We start from the raw sequence: 16,437 nt of genomic DNA, 5'->3' as shown, positions 1-16,437 counted from the left end.
TCGTCATAACTCATCGAACCTTTAGTATAAACGCGCCCGATCTCACGTCGGTGATGATGTACTGGGCAGAATTCACGGAAGATTCACGGTTTACCGATGAACCTCCGCAGCTTCGCCCACTCGTCATCATTCACTCCGTGGATATGCTGTGATTTTTTTCAGGTTGAAGAAAGCAGTTAAGGAAGTACAGGTGCGTGTGGGGACAGTCTGGCTTCCTCGGCACCCATGCATTCGGCAAAAGAACACGCAGTGTTACTGGCAACGGGAATCTCTATTTTTTAAGACTCGACCACTTTATATTCGATGGAGGCTAAAATGCTTGAGGCCCGTGTGCTAAGATTTAGGTGTCCGTTTAAAGAACCCAGGTGATCGAAATTTCCGGAGCCCTCCACTACGGCTTCGCTCATAATCATATCGTGGTTTTGGAAGGTTAAGCTATTATTATTACCAACTTATACCACTAGCGAAATAGGAAACTCAGATCACGTGGTGGCACGATGAAACATGCGCGATGAGTTCACAGTTTTAAGCAGCATCACAACCACATTATAACAGATTGCCAGCGTTTACGCAGCAATTTTTACCTCTTTAGTTGACAGTTAGCTGTATGGACGGCATGCTGCTGCAGATATAACAATTTTTCTCATGTCTTCACCTGCGCACTCAAGACTGCATCTGGACTCGTGTGGCCTTGGGTTCTATGTATGAAGGTACTCAGCGTGGTGTGTTACGAAATGGGTTCAGCTTCTTTTTTCTCTCTACTTTAGTGCCTGCCTAAGACTGCATGACTGCGTGCTATTTCATGTTATTTTTACCTTGTGTTTTCTATTTCGAAAATTTATTATTATTATTATTATTATTATTATTATTATTATTATTATTATTATTATTATTATTATTATTGTTGTTGTTATAACTTCGTCTTCACCAACCTAGCAGACGAACCTTTTATCATCATCGGGAGTGCTCCTCACGAGCTGCCGCTCGCTCGAGGGCACGAAGCCATCTTTTCTTCCTCATGTTCCATTAAAGTGTTCGGTCGGACGTGCCGTCTATTCTTCTAAACGACATTCTGGTAGCCGGCGGACCTTGAGGTCCACCACATGGTGCCGAAACCCAGCGGGATCTTCCGAACGACGCCTCATCGATTCAAGGTGTCGCGTTGCGACCCCTGAGCCTTTGGCGAAGAGTTCCCGGCTGCCGACTGACCCATGGAACGGCTACTCCGACGACGCAAGTGCTTGCGCTTGCAACTGGATGGCATCGTCCAAGAGGCGGAAGGCCTCCTACGAGAAGAAGAGCTGTCATCGTCACAGGTCAGCGTTTCAATTGACCGAATCAACGCGATCTACGCACAGATAACAAAGATAGATGAAAGCCTAATAGACGAGACGCCTGACGAGCTGATCGAGACTGAGATGATAGACGCGAGCAATTATGGATACAAGATTGTCACATTGACGGCAAAGCTTCGCTTTGCGATTCTGGACAACCAGGCGTCTCAAGCCTCGCGCCCGACGACGAGTCAAGCTTTGACGGCGACGAGCCAAGCTTCCGTCGGTTTCAGGTCGAGACTGCCGCAACTAGAGCTCCAGAAATTTGACGGCAACAGACAAAAATGGCATCGATTTTGGATGCAGTTCTCGACGGCCGTGCACAACAACGACGACCTCAGCGCTGCCGAGAAATTCAACTACTTGAGCACGCTTGTCACTGGAACTGCCGCTGCAGCCATTTCCGGACTCCAGGCAACGGGAGAGTGCTATGAAGACGCGATAGATATCCTCAAGAAACGCTTCGGGGACGAGAGGATTATCGTTCAGGAACATCTTCGAAGCCTCTTAGATCTGAGGCCAGTCTTGTCGTCTTCTAGCACCACCGAACTTCGAGACCTCTACGACGAAGTACAAGTACATGTGAGGAGTCTCAAAGCGCTCGGAACAAGCCCCAATACATACTGCTCCATGCTACAGGAGATTCTCTTGCGAGTCATACCATCCGACTTGGTGCTCAAGTATCACGAACTTCACAAGCTGACGACAACCGCGGTATCAACGATGCAAACGCAAAGGGACCCACAGGACAGGACGACAGAAATGGAGAAAGAGCTGCAAGATCTTCTGCAGTTCCTCGAGCATCAGCTTCATTGCAGAGAAACTCTGGCGGCGTGTGCGTCCCCAAGAAGACCTGAAATCCCTAAACCAACTGGAGAGATGCCGCGACGATTTGGGCATCGTACTATGTCGTCAGCAACGTCTCTGCAGTGTGTGCTGTGGAAGCCTGATACATGTGTGTTTTGTAAGTCAACGAAGCATCGTGCCGAAGTCTGCGACGACGAAACGAGTTTGACAGTTAAGAAGCATATTCTCACCAAGGCCGGGAGATGCTTTCGTTGTCTCAAGCAAGGTCACCTGGCAAGACACTGCAGGGGAAGACAAAAATGCGACAGATGCTCTCGACGACATGTAACATCCATGTGTGACCCGGACTTCCGGAAGAAGGCAAACGACGCTTCTGCGACAGCAGTCAACCTCCTCTCGGAACAATCGAGCCCTGTTATATTATTACAGTCCTTGACAGCCAAGATAGCAGGCACGATGTCTTCAAGGTACTACAGGGTACTCTTCGACGGAGGGAGCCAGCGGAGCTTCATCACCATCGAAGCATCTCGCCAACTTGGCTGCCAGCTGTTACAAGAAGAAACGGTGACAGTTGGAGTTTTCGGAGGTCCCAAGACGCAAAAAACAATGAGAAGAGTCCGTGTGAGCATTTTCGAAAAAGCCACGAAGGCACCGATTATAATCGACGCTTTAGAAGTAGAGGACATCTGTAGCGAGCACATCCCTATTCCAGGCGAACAAGTTATAAAGAAAATGGAAGAGAGTGGAATGGATACACGAGCACTTTCTCTAGAGGGAGACAACGGAAATTCCGTTGCGCTACTAATAGGCTCCGACCACTACTGGAATTTTGTGACTGGCGACGTGAAAACCGTGTGTAACAAATGGAAGAACCTAAAAGCTGTGCAGACTAAATTAGGATGGACTGTGCAAGGGCCAATTCCTTTCCCAAGCAACAGCGCTCACTGTTCCACAGTCATCGTACTTCGGACATGCGTAGAAGAGGACTGTGCTTCTGACGCTCTCACAGATAATTGGTATCCAGAAAGTTTACTTGGTGGAGCTGATGAAGAAACTGTGTTGGACAACAAAATGAGGCTACAACAGTTCACTAGAAGTCACCCGAAAGAGGATGGCCGCTATAATTTCCGACGCCTTAGAAGTTCGGTGTGCAAGCTTGACAACGGCCGCTGTCACTTGGAAAAGAACAAAATCATTCGTATGTACCTAGATGAAGGACCAGCTGACAGATTTCACGCCTACAGGACACCTCGAGCACTGAACAAAGAAGACCTTCGTCGGGAACCGGGTGGCCAAAATCCACAAGCCAACGGAGCCTTCATGCGGCGCTTCCACCAAGGCAAAGAAAATCCGAGAGACTTACAGACAAGAGAGATATCAGCAGAGAAGCTACAGCAGAGAGGACCGCGGTGGCAGGAATCAAAATGGATCGGGGATTCTTCAAGGTGGCCAGAAGACTCTGGTAAAGACATGCGAGCAGAAGTTCCAGAATGTGCCGCCGCGACATTGACTCATGCTGTCAGCACGAAACCACCATTAGGACGACTAATTGACACGGAGTGGTTCAGTTCTCTTATGGATGCTCTACGATTCACCTCGTGCTTAATGATATGCAAGAAAAAGCTGACAAGAGAGCCGACTTCATCACAGGGGCTTTTGACTGAACTTCAAAAGACTGAATGCCACCGGATACATCTCAGACTAAGGACACCTCGTCGACAACCTGACGTGCCTTCAAGAAAGGCACATTCATACGATGACCCAGGTTAAGTTCACGTCGACAACGGCGGACAAGTTTGTGTAAAAGGTCTGCACCTCTTCCATTCGTCTGCCGGGCGGAGCTACATTCAACCGCACTGTTCAGCTGCTATAACCAATTTTAGTCAAAACGCCATCTGCTGGGCGCGGGAAGATGTTGTAACTTCGTCTTCACCAACCTAGCAGACGAACGTTTTATCATCATCGGGAGTGCTCCTCACGAGCTGCCGCTCGCTCGAGGGCACGAAGCCATCTTTTCTTCTTCATGTTCCATTAAAGTGTTCGTTCGGACGTGCCGTCTCTTCTTCTAAACGACAGTCTGGTAGCCGGCGGACATTGAGGTCCACCACAATTATTATTATTATTGTAAGGAGGAATACGATCATATTGAAGCTTCGATGGATCGTCCCACTTGTTGCTAGCGCCCACCTTTTCAAATGTCGACAGCCAATCTTCGACGACTTGTTCATCGGTGCCGTCGAAGAAAGGTGGATCGCGCAGGCGTAGCGCCGTGGGCACGATGATCATCGGGGGTTGGGCCGCGCCTTGCTGGGTGGTTTCGTCAGCCATTTCCGGGGGAGCGGGCAGTCTCCTGTTTCGTAGTTCCAGGTTGAGTACCCCGCACCTCCACCACTCTGCAACGGGGTTTATTGGCGACAAGTAGCGCTTGAGAAGGAGGCTTACGGACGCTGAAGGCGGGCAGCGAAAACCAACACAAGAGGATGAGAACCGCTGAAAAATGACAGATATTTACACTAAATTTGAGCACCAACTGGGAAAGGTGAATCTTCTTAACTCCCTTAACATTTATAGATTTGCATGTGTATTTATTGAAAATATCTTTGGGAGAAGCTTTATGAAAATAAACCATTGCAAATAGTGTGGGCACAGAACAACGCTGCGCCACATGCTCTGGGCGCACCATCTAATAAATCCTTACGTTGTCGAGAGTGTAAATGCATGCCCAAATTCGATGACTGCTAGATTTTGTAGCGCCAAAGGAACGAAGAACCGTGTTTAATGGTTGAGGCTTGGCATATCGATAATAGTGGTGAAGCATGCGTGAGCCAAGCGAACCATCGACTAACCTGCATAAAAAAAAGAAATCAGGTGACTGAATATTTACCTCTCCCGTAGACCACCAGGCATGCCGGGCTGATATGTTCGTCCATGGCATGGGCATACGGAGATAACTTTTCGTGCTTTCTTTCTTTTCCGCCGTTGTGCGTCTCTTCAGTTGTTAGTCGGCGTTCGTGGTGTCCTGACTTGTCTCTTGCGTCCGTGTTTGCGCATCCGGTTTATTTGACATAGATAACCACCGTCTAGTCAAGCTCTATGACAACGAGATGACTGGTTGGCGTAAAAGGCAGTAATGAGGCCTAAAATCGATCGTCTAAACATGTATACGTCACAATGTAATACAATTATGGCAATGGTAAGTGAGGGTACCTATGACATTAAAATAAAGGAGGTGATAATCAAGGCAAGCCTACTTCGTTAGTCTATGTGGGTTATATACAAGCAGTGCTAATGCCTCATTCGAGCCCTTGGAACCAAGGGTCGGGAGGCCCGTGCAGTAATTATCACAGCCACAACGGCAGCATCTGAATGATGCTGTGCTATGTCGAAAAATCACAGCATATCCACGGAGTGAATGATGATGAGTGGGCGAAGCTGCGGAGGTTCACCGGTAAACCGTGAATCTTCCGTGAATTCTGCCCAGTACATCATCACCGACGTGAGATCGGGCGCGTTTATACTAAAGGTTCGATGAGTTATGACGACTTGCAGCTCACTTTAATTTTACATGTACGCTGTGAATTTTCATTGTTTAGAAAACCATTGCTTTAGAAAACATCTGGCGTCTTTCGTTAATCAGCTGGCGTCTTTTCGTTTTGCTTTAGAAACATCTGGCGTTCTTCCGTTCTGCTTTTACAAAACATCTGGCGTCTTTCGTTGGTTTATTTCATCAATCAACGGCGTTTTGAACAAATTTTTTATTGTTTAATCACGCACAGGAGAAATGTCACCAGGCACTACCTTGGAGGTAAAGAATGGCTGCTAATGGGAATGAGAGGCAGAAGAAGTCGGCTTTTAGCTACCGCTGCGAATTTTTTATTGTTCAACAACGCACAGGAAAAATCTCCCACCGGCACCACCTTCGAGGTCAAAGCGTAAGTCTGGTTACGCACTACGACTACGACTACGAGGGACGAACGGGTGCCGCCTTAAGGAGCTTCGCCCCTAAAAGAACGGTTCAGGTCTAAAGCAGAATCTGCTACAGTGGAGTTGGCGGATTTCGTTGCGCCTGATGTTGCAATTTCGTCTGATGTCATGTTCCCTTCATTGCCTTTCTGCCCAGGCACTCAGAATAAGGTGGTTGTCATGAGTAAGAAAGAGCCCTTCGCAAGAAAGAAGACGATGAAACGTTCGAAACGGCGCGAGCGCGCTCGCCATAGCGTGGAGAAGCCGGAGGCGCGTGACCCGAGCTGTGATCGGGACGCAAGGAACGACGCGCTGGCATTGTCTACGTAGACTTGCCAGGAGAAGGTTGTCTCGCCAGCAAGCGCACTGGCGACGGGAGCGGCAGGAGTTCGACTCGGCAGCCTGTGACATGGGCGTCCCGAGAGGTGGCCTGAGTCCTCGACCCGGTTCGAGTGAGGCGTCTCGGGATGCAGCAACCGCGCACAGCCATCACCGACGTTCCTGGCGCAAGCCCCCTTCGAAGCAAGCCGCCGAAGACAGTCCCCGGTGGGCCACGTCGGCTCTTAGCACCGGGCATCAGCGACCGCCGCTAGGCCTAACCTCGGAGGCCTCCGCCACGTCAGCAACGAGATCATGCGATGACGACGACGGACGACGATTCGGCAGCGGCAAGGACGGCAATGGTCGTCAAGAAGGTCGAGATCACCGACTAGGACACGACGCGACCGATCCCGGACTTTGACGGGAAACGCATCAACGGTACCAAGTAAGGTTGGCCCGAGACATGAGCAGCACAAGGCTAGAGCGCTATAGAGCCACCTGACTTTTTCTTTTTGGGACAGTTTAGTTTGTAGTGTGTTTTGTGTGTAGCCGCAGTTTTTACAGTCTCTTTTGGTATTTGTTTGGTATGTTCTTTGTGTATCCTATAAAATGCCGTGCGTGTGCTCATTAAATGTGTTTTGCCGTTAAGAGTCCTGTCTGAATCCATTACCCGCAACTACCTGAAATTCGTGACAAATTTGGCGAGCCTGCCAAGATCAGTCCTGCCCAGTCACCTATTATCGGTTTTTGCGGAGATGGATTGGGACAAGATATTAACTATCATTCGTGAGCGAAAGCTGAACAAAGAACAGGGCTTACAGTTGATCGAAGAAGAGAGAGCACGCATTCAGAAAGAGCGGGAGCACGCGAAAAAAGAGCATAATGCCAAACTTGAGGCAAGACGCGACGAAATGCAAGCAATCTATGCTAGGGAAAAGCAGGCACTAGAACATCAAATAAGATCGGCACAGGCCACGGAGTGCATATGACCGAATGAAAGAATGCCCACAGAGGTTTCATCGACATACATTAGTGTGCCAGATTTTGAGGTCTGCGCTGCAGTTGAGAAAGTGGGTAGTGAGCACAAGAGTTGTGTAAATGACAGCAGTCTTTTAGGCACTGAACACAGAGACGATGACTTACATGTTGTATACAGCTGCAGCAAGACGACGCTTAGCGAAGAGGACGCGAATGTAGCAGAACAGTGCGTGGAGGAAGTGAACGCGACCCATACCGGTAGCAAAGAGATAGAGAGTAGCTGTTCGCTGATAGGCATGCATATTGGGGGAAATTGCACGACGCATTCGCGAGAGATGATTCCAGAGGGTGCTAGAATGAATTATGTGCTTCAGATGCACGGTGTCAAACGTGTAAAACTAAAACAAAATGAAACAGCACGAAAGACAAAAATCGCTTCAAAAACGCTCAATATAGATCCCAATCATCTGGATGAAAGTAGAGTGGGGCAAAGAACTAGTGATGGAAATAGAGTTAGGACGCTGCCTGGGAAAGCTGTTCAGAAGAGGCATCGGGTGAGCAGAAATAGAGGCATCAGCTGTAGTGAGCGTCTGAGACGTTGGGTAGCGAGTAGACGCAGGAAGAAGCTGAAAAAGTTGCGAAATGTGAAAAGGCACAAATTTAAAGGTGGAGTCGTAAATTTGTGGACACCCATAGAGAAAGCGAGATCTCGTGAGTGGGAGGAGTTCTAAATCGAGCAAATGTATAGTTTTCTTTGTAGTGGAGCAAAACTGCTGTGAGCATTGAACTTGCGAACATTTGTACAGTCAGATCATTTGTAGCTTGGTAGTTCTTTTTTGTGTGCGAGAGAGTATCGATATTGTGTTACGGACAATGAATTATTGGACATTGAGTGGTTCAGTGCAGTGTTTGGTGATGTGATCCCAGAAGGGCGTAATGATGACCAGTGAGTGAACGCGAGTTGATGTTACAGATGAAGGTTATGGAAAGCTCAAGATGGGGGCAAGAAGTTTTTTGAGAAGAAACTCTTGAAAAGGGGGCGTATATGTCATGAGTAAGAAAGAGCCCTTCGAAAGAAAGAAGACGATGAAACGTTCGAAACGGCGCTCGCGCGCTCGCCATAGCGTGGAGAAGCCGGAGGCGCGTGACCCGAGCTGTGATCGGGACGCAAGGAACGACGCGCTGGCATTGTCTACGTGGACTTGCCAGGAGAAGGTTGTCTCGCCAGCAAGCGCACTGAAGACGGGAGCGGCAGGAGTTCGACTCGGTCTCCTGTGACACGGGCGTCCCGAGAGGTGGCCTGAGTCCTCGACCCGGTTCGAGTGAGGCGTCTCGGGATGCAGCAACCGCGCACAGCCATCACCGACGTTCCTGGCGCAAGCCCCCTTCGAAGCAAGCCGCCGAAGACAGTCCCCGGTGGGCCACGTCGGCTCTTAGCACCGGGCATCAGCGACCGCCGCTAGGCCTAACCTCGGAGGCCTCCGCCACGTCAGCAACGAGATCATGCGATGACGACGACGGACGACGATTCGGCAGCGGCAAGGACGGCAATGGTCGTCAAGAAGGTCGAGATCACCGACTAGGACACGACGCGACCGATCCCGGACTTTGACGGGAAACGCATCGACGGTACCAAGTTAGGTTGGCCCGAGGTATGAGCAGCACAAGGCTAGAGCGCTATAGAGCCACCTGACCTTTTCTATTTGGGACAGTTTAGTTTGTAGTGTGTTTTTTGTGTAGCTCCAGTTTTTACAGTCTCTTTTGGCATTTGTTTGGTATGTTCTTTGTGTATCCTATAGAGTGCCGTGCGTGTGCTCATTAAATGTGTTTTCCCGTTAAGAGTCCTGTCTGAATCCATCACCCGCAACTACCTGATATTCGTGACAGTGGTGTACTGGTTTGAAATACAGGTACACAAAATAGAGTAAAGCTCGTTCAGTACAGGATTCTTATCTGTAATCAATGACCGTATAGCCCTTATGACGCTTAAAGAGTTGAAAAGATCACATATCTAGGTATTTTCTTTTATATGTCGGATAGCTGATAGTATTGCATCGACCTCTTCAGTAAATCAAAATCACAAAATCAAAAGGAGAATTTTATTAGACCGTATTACGAAAAATGCGTACACAGATATTTGGACGCTAGCCTAAGCGGCTAGTAATGGGCCCAATAGACGTCAGACTCTGCCCAGGCGGCGCTGCGAAAAACACCGCCACCAGCGCCCTCATCGTAGCCCTGGCACTAACTGGGTAGTGCAAGGAGAGCCGCCCGCAAGCGAATGTGCATAGGCCGCAATAAAACCCTCCTCTTTCGTTGGTGTCGAGGCGCGGTTTCCTGAAAATCAACGACCTGGAAAGCTTCTTCCGCCAATCCACGCTTCAGAAACAAAGGAAGCTGATCAAAGCGAACTGCGAGTACAATGCAAAATAAGTTTTAGTTATTCCCGCGCGCTGCAACTCGCAAGTACAAGCGAGCATCACACGACACCGAGTTCGAGGCAAGCCCTCCGACATCCGTTCTACAGAGCCTCAATGCGTTAAAATCGGGTATATACGTATGCCGCAGCGATAAAGTACCTACATACACGATCAATTTACTTAGCTATGCATCTTACAATCAGTGCTACAAAACTCGGTTCATCACGGGCGAATGGCTCCGGCGATTTTCGCTTTTTCAGTTGCATTCTCCCTTAATCTCTCGCTTCCTGTGCATTGGAGTGTTTTATTACGCATCCTCAAATGGTCTCTTGATGGTCGTCTTCCGTTTGTATGTACTGCAAATGGGGATACGTGAGTGTCCACTTTCGCGGGGTACAACCAAAGGCAAAACCGTGGCCTCCGAGATAGCTACGGCAACCGCGGAGGACACGGGAGAAACAAACCTGAAGGGGGTCACGACAAACATTCTGCGATTTATTTGTGTGACGCACGTGGTGTTAGCTAGTTAGAACCAGAACTCTGAGCCTTCAAAACGTACATACGTCCGCAATGCTGTGTTGTGACGACCAACTCGTCGCGGTGGGCGTATCACGCGTCTCCAGTCTGCCTCTAGCTGCTCACTTCGTGTTACACGACAAGCACCTCTGCAGAGCTTCATAGTCAAGGTTAGCACGGTTTTGCATCAGGGATACGCAAAAGAACAGCAGAGCCACACATTCATGCCACCGGCTGTGGAGAACGCGGGCACTTCGTTTACCCAACACGCTCGCAACGGCCCGCCTTTCTTCTTTGTACGACAACTATGGAAATCGGTAAAACTGAACGTTGTTATTCAGTCTTTTACGTCCGTGGCAATTCACAACGCAACAGTGCCTCTTTTGCGGAGTTTGTTCGTAGCGTGCGGAGGGCTCTCGTCTGCTGCTGTTTTCGCCGTCGTTCAGGCGAGTGATCCAGCAAGCACTTCACGACGGCTCGGTGGCGCGTCCGACTAGCGGAGAGCAATTCACAGCTCTCGTTCTGAGTGCTAAATGCGCAAACACACGCGATATTAAGTTCAATCGTTGTTTCGCACTCGCTAGTTGCACCTGGTTCAATAGCAAACTGTGCGAGAGAGTCGGTCTATGCACTACTCAATACTTCTCCGACAGGTGGCGCCACACATCTTGGAAACTCCAGAGTCTGACGTCTATACAGAAATATACCAGTTTCTGAATGCGCGAGGTTAGATTCCGAAGAATCCGGGCCTACAGCTGCGTAACAAAGGCCTACACGTGACTTCGACGCACCTGTGTAAAATCGAGGGCAAACGTACTTTGACTGCAACTCCATAAAGTGCATGCGTATTTGCACTTCAGGCGCGTGTTTAGTGCCCTCCACAAATGATGTGTCACAATCTATGAGTTGCCACAGCCACGGTGGCGGGAATAATGCCGGAGCCATCAAATGGTATTCAAGCAGTGAAACGCCCATTTCTTGCCCAAGCCTCCTCACATGACGTGAGAACGGCTCTCTAACTAGAGGTCTGTTATGAAACAGTCGGTCACGCGAGGTATCTAGTCATATAATTGCACAGGGGGTGCTGGCGATTCGCACGTGCATTGATAATGTATCTAAAGCTGGAGTATGAACGTGGAAGGTGAAGCGATCACTCATTCGACTCAACATACAGGCTCTGTACCGGACTTGCTCTGAAAGCTCCAGTAGCTAAACGTAGCCTGAGATGGTGGACTGGGTCTAGTATTTTTAATGCCCTTGGGGTTTCAGAACCGTATACAATGGCGCCATAGTCAGGTCGTGAGTAGACTAGACTCTTACATTTGTTTAGAAGGCACTTCCGAGCGCTACCCCATGTTGTACGCAATAAAAGTTTGAGCAGGTTCAGTATTTTCAAGCATTTCATTTTCAGATATTTAGGATGGGAGGTGAACGTAGGTCTAGAGTGCAGAATTACTCCTGGGAACTTATGTTCGTAGGTCACAGAAAGCGCATCGCCCTTGATCGAAATGCTGGGGACTGGCGTCACACCTCTCTTGTTTGTGAACAGCACACAAGTATTTTTGTCTGTTTATTTTGAAGCCGTTTTCTTCTGTCCATTTAGACAACTTCTTTAAACAAAGCTGCACCTGTTGCTCGCATATAGCAATATTGCATGATTTCAGTCCTAGTTGAACATCATGAACGTGTACGGAGGAAAAGATTGGGCGTGGAACAACCGTGCACAGTTAATGCATCTTTACCACAAAAAGTGTACAACTAAGCACACCCCCTTGCGGCACTCCGGTCTCTTGGACCAATGGTCTAGACAAAGCGTTTCCAGCCTTTACTCGAAATGTACGATCACGGAGATAGCTTTCAGTGACGTTCAACACGTTGCCGCGGACAGCCATAGCAGAAAGATCTCGTAAAATTCCAAAGCGCCATGTAGTATAATATGCTGAGGGTGTAGATGCGGTCACTGACCAAGTCAAGGTGAAAAACACAAAGACGTGTCGGGACCCATACGGGTTCCTTGTTCACACTAAGCAGGCAAGAGCCGTGTGTCGCTGCTTTATGCTAAAATGTGACGTAATGAACGAGTGTAGCTGGGAGGGAAATTCCCATCTGTCGTGTTGATAGTGTCCTCAGTCCTCTGGATAAAAACAGATTCCAAAAGTAGTCTCGTGGTCGAATTCTTTTCCTTGGCTATTATAGCGGCGTTGTCTCAATCGATGAAGTGACCGCGATTATCGGCTTGCTCAGCCAGAGTGTTTGACGCTTTCTTGTTGCTGCCCACGTCCCTTTGATGTTCCTTTAATCTCCTAATGAAGTTGCCAGTTTTGCCGATGTAACTGCAGCTGCAGTCTGTGCATGGCACCTTATAGACAACACCGGTGTATCGCTTGCTGTCTGAGCGATTCTTCACGCTCACCAGCTGATTCCTAAGCTTGTTGGACGGCATGTGCGCAACGCGAAGATCATATATTGAAAAGATACGGCTTAGGGCTTCGCTGACCCCAGGAACATATGGCACGCCGGCACGTGTTCGAAACGACCTGCCTGGAATGGCTTTGAATGGAGGACAGGATCTTCAGCATTCTTAATACACTACGGGTACCCGTTCGTCAATAGTTCTTGGTGTATTATTTGAAGCTCTTTGCTCATTGCATCTTCACTTGAGAAAATGCGTATCATATGCTGTTTCAATGTCAAAAAACACAGATAAGATATAATGTTTGTCTATGTAGGCGTCTCTAATATCCGCCTGAATAAGAAGCAGATGGCCAGTTGTTGACGTGGCCTCCCTAAAACCGCACTGATTTGGGTCGAACAGCATTGAACTCTCTAAGAAATCTAACAGGCGCCTGCTTGCAATTTTCTCGAGACATTTGCAAGTGCAGCTGCTTAATGCTATGAGCCTATGGCTGCTAGGAAATGATGGATCTTCCCCCTTTTCCAAAATTGGTATTACGGTAGCCTCTTTCCAATTAGACGGAATACATCCAGTCGACCGCATATCAATGGAAAGGCAAAAGAAGATGGTTGATCCATCCGTCATAGGAATCGGAATAACAGGAAGGTAAAGCGTGCCCTTACAGAAGTAACTGAATGTTTACTGTACTTTGATATAAGAGAGTTTGCACAATGTATATTGATGTCTGGCAGGTATAGCACCGTTTAATGTGGATGCAACCACTTTGATGATTGCTGGTGCATCTGTATCCCGACGACTAACGTCCATGTTCAATGATTACACAAAACCTTGTGGTAGCTGTAGTAGTTAACGGTGAAAGCGTAATCAGAGAACGAGGTATGATAGCCAGACGAGCGTCGCATATTGGACGCAGAACTTGGTCGGCATCCCACGGCATGTTAAAATGTGACTGAACACCACGGCCGGACTAGAGGGAAACGCAAAGCGCATCGTGCCGCCACCCGGCCGCGATTTTTCTCGGAGCGAGTGCGTAAGCGAGGAACGTGGTGTAACAGCCAGGTGAGGCAGGCGCGCGTCGCAGAGCTATTTTTGGTTTGGATTAGCGTCATGCTATGAGCGAGGCCGATGCTTTCACTACGCTTGGGCTAAGATCGCCACCTCGCGGTGTGTTAAGACATTGACAAAATTGGACTTCTATTGAAAACACACTGAATGGGACGAACGTGTAACGCGTTACAGTTATTATTCGCGGAGGCAGTAATGATGACGAATTACTTTACTTCACCGCTGCCAGAGGGCAACACCACTAAGCCGACCGGGAGATTGGCAGATATAAAATGCGCGTTTTTAAAGCCTGTAGAGTCTGTGACCATGGCGCAGTGGATAGCGAGCCCGGCATCTGTTGTTGCGAACCGAGCGGTCGTGAGTTCGATGCCTGTTGACGGAACTTTTTTTCTTTGCCATCTGATCGTGTAAATGCTTCCTACGTCATTTCCGTGACGGAAATACGTCACTGAAGCCTTGGTGGACTCCGGCATAAAACACTTTCGTGTTAAAAGAGTTTTCTTGGTTTCAACGTGCAAGTGTTTCATCATTTCATAAACGGTCTGACTGAGCAGCAGATTTGTTACAGCTGTTCAGCGATGCCTGGAGTTACGCTAAACCAAGTGGACGGTTGTAGACCTCAGTTTTCTTGCACTTTTTTTAATGGGTACCGCTCTATGTGTTCTTTGTATCTCATGAATGAGTCTGTGTAGTGTAATAAGCCGGAGATGTAACCAAATGCGCCCCCAAAGAGTCTCTCTGGTCCTCGAGGCTCTCTCCTTCAGGGTTCTCCAGGGGTAGTTAGTATGATCACCTCCAATTTATTATAATAACGCTATTCCACACTTCCTTTCATCAGTGTAACAGTTTATACTCGATACGTATTTTTGCCACCATATTCGTTTGGCTTGTCGGCACGTCCTTCTTCCCTGCGACTTTACATGCTTGAAATTTATTAGGTTTTCCGCAATTCGGAAGTCGTGGAGCAGTCCCCATGCCTTAGTTTGCTTCCTGAGAGCTTCTCTACAATTGTCATTCGACCAGGAAACCCTCCGTTTGCCCATCTGTCGAGATATTCTGGGGATAGCTTTAGATGCGGCATTTATAGGATTGTATAGGATTCCGTATAGCTACAGCCTCTTCTAAGTAGGCCAAACGGGTCGCAGCATTAACCGGAGATTAATGGAACATAAGAGATCGCTAACCGGATAATTACCGTCTAATCCATTTTTACATGCTCGAGTGTGTAAGTGCCCGCCGAAATTCGCTGAATGTGCGATTTTGTACCGCCACAGAAATGAAGAAACTCGTTTAATAGTTTAGGCCTGGCGTATCGATAATAGTTGTTACGAATGCGTGAGCCAACCGTCGATTAACCTGCATGAAGAAGAAATGAAGTGTCTGAATATCTCTCACGTATACTACCACGCGTGCCGGATTGATAAGTTTGTCTGTTGCTTGGGCGTGTACAGATAAGTTTCCGTGCCTTCTTTCTTTTACGCCGTTGTGCGCCTTTTCAGTTGTTAGTCGGCGTTTGTGGTGTCTTGACTAAGCTTTTGTGTCCATGTTTGCACGCGCTGTCTCTTTAACACGAGAGCATAAACCACAGAAGTAGGCTTGGGGTTCTGCAGAAGTTATTGGTATTAAACGAAAGATAGAGATGAACAAGCACTACAGAGGGCCCCTATACTTTCATACACTCATAAATACGTAAGCACACGAGCTGACTCTGTACGAGCAGCGTTCGCAACTACTGACTCAGACACAAGTCAATTAAATGTGTCACAGTTGGTTAGCTAGCCTGCCGTTGATGAGTACCGCTACTTTGATTGTCTTCAGGTATAATGGACAACAAGGAAGACAGACGAACAGTGGAGTTGGGTATTGATCATCATGCTAACTGGCCTTATTTCTATAAGCCACCTGACTTCCTCGGTTTTTATTATGTCCATTACCTGTATTATGCGCTGAATGCTGAAATGGTACATAACTCACTCTCCTCTTGAAATAAAACGTATTGCGTATCAGGTAATGCGCGATAGCAGTAAAAGCGTAGAGATTCGCTTTTCGCTTGCTAGCCGTATTTCTAAAATAGAGAATATCTGACAAAAAATTCAGATTAGAATATATTGTTCTTTCAGACACACACGCACACACAGCACTGCGTCGAAAATGTTACCTAATGTCACGACGACAGCCACAAGAATGTCCATTCGAAAACAAATGGTATATGATGATGCGGGCTGTGATGAAATGTGTTTTAAAATTAATCATTCGTAAGAACAATTCCTTCTATTCACTCTACCCTATATTTGTGCTTTTTATAAAGGGCATAAACATTTATTTTATAGTTAGAAATCTTGAGATTGCGTAATATATAACCGCTACTTTGGTCTAGTGGTTATAGTGCTGACCCGAAGGTCGCAGAATCGAATCCCGGACACAGTGGCCGCATTTTCGGTGGAGGCGAAAATGCTTGAGGCCAGTGTAGTTAGATTTATGCGCATGTTAATGGACCCCAGGTGGTGGAATTTTCGGAGCCCTCCACTACGGCGTCTCACATAATCATGTGGTTGCTTTCGACGTTTAACCCCAACAACAATTATATCAATAGTGTCTAATATATGTACTCACATGA

The sequence above is a fragment of the Rhipicephalus sanguineus genome, chromosome 6 (assembly GCF_013339695.2).
Source record: "Rhipicephalus sanguineus isolate Rsan-2018 chromosome 6, BIME_Rsan_1.4, whole genome shotgun sequence".
Lineage (NCBI taxonomy): Eukaryota > Metazoa > Arthropoda > Arachnida > Ixodida > Ixodidae > Rhipicephalus > Rhipicephalus sanguineus.
The sequence above is the reverse complement of the archived record's forward strand: the minus strand, read 5'-3'. Positions refer to the sequence as shown.